At 36.6% G+C, this 5,128-nt stretch overlaps 1 protein-coding gene across 1 annotated transcript in view; it reads left to right on the top strand.

Annotated features, from left to right (window-relative positions):
* Positions 1 to 5,128, top strand: part of LOC107582256 (receptor-type tyrosine-protein phosphatase epsilon-like) — a 17,605-nt gene continuing 12,477 nt past the window's right edge. Inside the window, exon 1 of the mRNA XM_016268033.1 lies at positions 1 to 203. The gene's annotated coding sequence lies outside the window, so the exon portion shown is untranslated. The remainder of the gene's footprint in view (positions 204 to 5,128) is intronic.

Here is a 5,128-nt window from a genome sequence, read left to right as displayed (position 1 = left end):
CCTGTACATGTAGAAGACCGATGACTGACTTGAGAAAATATTTTCACCATAAATGAGAGTGTCGCACCGACGGCGCATCATCATCATCTCACGGCACCGGCGCCCGAGGAGGAGGGACCACTATCTGCACAGCATCCTCAACACCCATCAGCACTGAACACTGGATTTTACCGACACTTTACATGGACCGGGACATCACACTGGTAATACTACAATTATTGCGTGTATCATTTGCTCCGGTAAAAGGAAATGTGTTTTTTAACGGCCTCAATCACGGCCGTGATGATGATGAATTCGAAATAATTCATTCTCTCAGTATCGCCCATTTAGTCGTTTACTCGAATTAATGTGTAAACACGGGGTTTTATCAAACCGTTTTGCGTTTTTATCTAAATGTTTAGGCTACTCTGCATGCAATTACTGTAGATTTAATAATTGCAAGATTTGTTCTTAAGGAACACGCGCCAGTGGGTTGTGTTTCAAAATCTAGTGAGCTGCCTGTCTAGACAGCATGCGTGCAGCAATATTTTTTTCAGCTGTCTCGTACCGCACCTGTGTTGCTCAAAAATGTTACACGCCTATGGTGCTCAAAAATGTTGTCTAGGCAGCTCGTTCACAGATATTAACCCTTAAATGGTTTCTGTATACAGGAGATACTTACGTTAAGGGGGTCTCTGCAAACACTCGGCCACGTGACTAAAATATGCAATAAAAATGTATAAATTTACAATATTGATCTGAAATTAACATGGCAGAATGTTGATATCCTTACGTTATTTTCATATTTTAAATTTGAAAATAAAAGCAATATTTTTAAGAACACCACAAAACGTACTGTTATGCTGGAAATTATTAGTAAACTAATTCTATGTTTAATTTTAAATGTAATTATTTTATGTTCCTGCACTTTTAAGGGTTACATAGGGAAGGAGAATATTGTTATTGCATTATTGGATCAACATCCTGTGTTTACACTAATGACATATGGATGAAAACAGCTGAATGACCTTTTCGTCACTTATTCTTTTATGCATATATTAATAGAACATAAAAAGCTGCATAAGGCAATTCTCATGAGTCTGTTTGTGTGGGTGTGACGTTTGGAAAAAGAGTCCGATAGATTTAGCCCTGAGGGTGAGACAGAGAGTGATGCCATTGGTATACTCATCTCCATTCTTGCCACACATGCTTTAGAGCCACTGTAAAATATGTTTAGATGTGGAAACATGTAAATTAACAGATTTTATTCAAGTCAAAAATATTTAATATGACAGAATCAACCAAATTCCATTCAAAAGTAGTTATTAAGACTAAGGTCAAGTAGTAATAGTTCTATACAACTAGACTTTTTATACTTTAGCACCCAGATTTAGTGTTATACATCATGTGGTGACCCATTGCACTACACAAGCAAACTAAAAAATATTCATAATCAAACATTAAAATGTAGTAATATTACTATAAACAGCATAAGTGCAACAAAAACAAACAAATAAAAAAAAAATTTAACATGACAGAGTAAACAGAAACATGTACAAATGTCTCAGTATTTCAATAGTTTTAATAGTTCTCAGTATTTCAAAAATTGCATTAGTTGTAATAGAATAGCCTTTGATATAAACAACATTCCTCCATCCTCCCTTTTAAAAGTTGAATTTTATAACTTGCACTCAAGACCCTATCAAAATAGACCTGCAATCCATTTTCAGGTCACTATATACCCACCAGCTGAGAACCACTGTGATCTACAGGCTATATTCAACTGCACATCCACTACAATAATAGTTTTCCAAATTATTCATTGGTAACTTTTTTGCAAACATCTGCAGTCACAAAACTTTTCATGATCCACCTCTTGTATTTGAAAAGGGATTTTAATAATATTAGCATATCTCACAGATGCATTTTCCTGAAGTTTATGTATTATGTATAACAATGGTGTGATGTGACCTTGTTTCTGGTAGCGAGAGAGAAAGAAAGAGCACAGCCGGCAGGATTAAAGCGACATGCGCTTAAATGGAGATTAATTTCATAATTACTTGTGCACAGCACTCTAATCTGAAAACTTAAGATGTTGGTAAACACTTCGGTTTTAAGACCCTCATAGCTGAAAAGGCCAAGAGGTCAGTATAAATGAAATGGCAGATTTAAAATACTGATTCATTATCTGTTCTCGTTCCATAATGTGAACTCAGGTTGTAGATATTTCACAAGAAACAAATGCCTCTGACCTTTTCCACTAAACTGATTATGTTTCAGGACTCTGATCGATTTAATCTAATTATAGGACATTTGATTGCATGTGAGTAATATCAAGTTGTTACAAATCATTTTGCTTCTAGAGATTCAGCTAATATTATGGATTTTCGGTCTATATCAGTTCAGGAGTTATCCATTACTGATGTGGTAAACCACATTTGTGAAGATTAAGTGAATTTTAGATAGATAATGTATAGACTATAAGTCATAGACTGGTAATGCACATAAGAAATTAATAGAAGTAGAAACTCTCATAGCTTGTGGAAGAGGCTTTTACTATGCATTTGCATTTGTTCTGCATTAAATGCATCTCTCGAACTTGAAAATAAACATTCTTGCATAGAGGTCAGTTATAGTGTCGAGTCAGCCTTCTGTGTGCTGGCCAGCATCTCTCCATGCACAGCTACCACCTCCATCCAATCTGCTTCCTACATGGTTACTTGGACCTACAATAATGTCATTCCACTGTTTACGACTACTGTACAACTGTTAAAATGTATATAATTTTTGCTCAGAGAATTTATCAATTAATATCATGAATGAAAACGAACACACTGATTTCCAGGATGTGCTCTGAATGCACTAGTGACAAATTACACACAGAGAGGTTCTGGCTGGAGTTTTGGAAAATTGTAACACTATTCGAATATGATGTTATTTTGTAATGTCTTGAAAAGCAGAAAGTCTTAGGGGCCGTTTACACGACAATGTTTTCAGTCAAAAACGGGAAACTTTTTATGTGTTTTGCCTGTTTGTTTACATGACAACGGCGCAGACATGCGCAGCATGTGGCGATTTTAAAAGCAAAAAAAAAGAACAAACATACACAACAATGGCGGAGTATATGGTACTGTGGTTGCTGCTCAAGAGTTTGTTAACGCTTCTTCAGCAAAGTGTGGATTTACTTCACCAATATTACAACCAACAGCGGAGACGCATCATATACAACATATAATCATCACTTCCCTGCAGGGGTCTCTAAAATTTTTGTGAGTGAGGTCTCCCTGAAGGGATAAAATAGTCTCAAGGGCTACTTGTTTGATATACTCCAATACATACACACACACACACACACACACACACACATATATTATATATCTTGATATCTTGCATTTTATGCAAAAAATGCATTTTATTTTCCCCTAAATTCTGTGTTTTCCATTTGATTTCTTATGGATTCCATGTTTTATGATTCAGTACAAATTTATCATAAAAAATGGTGTCTAGTGAAATGAATTAATAAAACTTTTACAATTTAATCAATCTTTTAAAATGTAATCAAATGAAAATCAATTTACAACAAAACATTGCATTTTTATTTATTTTTATTTTATTTTATCAGACATGATGCTGCACAACAGAACTGTATAAATTAATAATAATAAAAAATAACTTGGTTGTATGATCTTCCTTAAAAATAATAATAATATTATTATTACTTTGAGCATTGCATTGTAGTATACAGTAGTAATATATTCAGTCATATAATTTCACGTTAAACCGAACGTTTATTTTGATGGTTTGTCGTGAAGTTCTTTCAGTTAGTTTTAGTTTCAGCGTGTATTTGACAGTATTTTTTCTTAAATGAAACTGCATAAAGCTGGTGAAGTGACTCTCAGAGCAGCTCTGAAGATGAAGTGCGTGTGTTTAAGTCCTCACATATTGAGACAGATGCTGAAAACACCGCGAGTCACGTGTCGTGTGTTTGAGTTTGTGTATCAGATGAAACTACTTCACACATTCAGAGACACGCATAACATGAAAGTGAAGTGACATGTGTTCAAGTATGGTGACCCATACTTGGAATTAGTGCTATGCATTTATCCCATCCAGAGTGCACACACACAGCAGTGAACACACACACCGTGAACACACACCCGGAGCAGTGGGCAGCCATTTATGCTGCGGCGCCCGGGGAGCAGTTGGGGGTTCGGTGCCTTGCTCAAGGTCACCTCAGTCATGGTATTGAATGTGGGAGAGAGCGCTGCAGACTTATTAGCGACATGCACTGACTGGTTGCTGTAACATTTATTTCTGTTGTGTGATAGGGTGTTAGATTAATCCATTTTGAGTAAAAATGTCCAGAGCTTATCATCATTATTAACATAAATTTGATCATAATCTCGATATGATATCATTTACCGGCCGACGCTAATTTAGGCTATTTATAGAACGTGCTTGGGCGACTCAGAGACTCCATGCAGGCTACCAGGTGCCCACGGGCACCACGTTCGTTGGTGACCACTGAGGTACTGTTTACTACCAAGGTGACAGCGCCAACTACTGGCCTGGCATACGTAATAGAGTCTTTTTGGACGTTTTCGCGTATATGTGGAAACGCAAATCGTTTTGAAAACGTTGTCGTGTATACGTGAAACTTTTTAAAAAAGCAAGGGAAAAACTTTTCCGTTTTTGACTACATCGTTGTCGTGTAAACGTAGCCTTAATGGACTTTAAGCAACAATCAGTTAAAGGGAGTAACGGGAGGCAACATCCTGGCTATAGATCTAAAGCCCCCCATAACACTAGTGTTGGGTCGTTCTTGAACGATTCGTTCATTTTGAACGAATCTTTAATGTGACTCGGGAAGAACGAGTCGTCTCGGGGAGTGATTTGTTCATTCGCGCATGCGAGTTCATCTCTCGAGTCTTCGGGTTTTTCGAGTCGTTCATTCATCATGTTACAGACCCATCTCCATAAGCTTAACCTATGCAGTCTGCGCCGGAAAGAGACTTAATAATAATAACCAACTCTTTATTACCTTTGTTACAACATTCAGTGTTATGGAAAAGAACCATCATGACAGAAATTCACACATTTATAAACTGTAAGAAGTAAAAAGCTATAATTTGAGACCAGAAACGCATCA

The sequence above is a fragment of the Sinocyclocheilus grahami genome, unplaced genomic scaffold (assembly GCF_001515645.1).
Source record: "Sinocyclocheilus grahami isolate Dianchi unplaced genomic scaffold, SAMN03320097.WGS_v1.1 scaffold4.1, whole genome shotgun sequence".
Classification (NCBI taxonomy): domain Eukaryota; kingdom Metazoa; phylum Chordata; class Actinopteri; order Cypriniformes; family Cyprinidae; genus Sinocyclocheilus; species Sinocyclocheilus grahami.
This window is presented reverse-complemented; position numbering and strand designations above follow the sequence as displayed.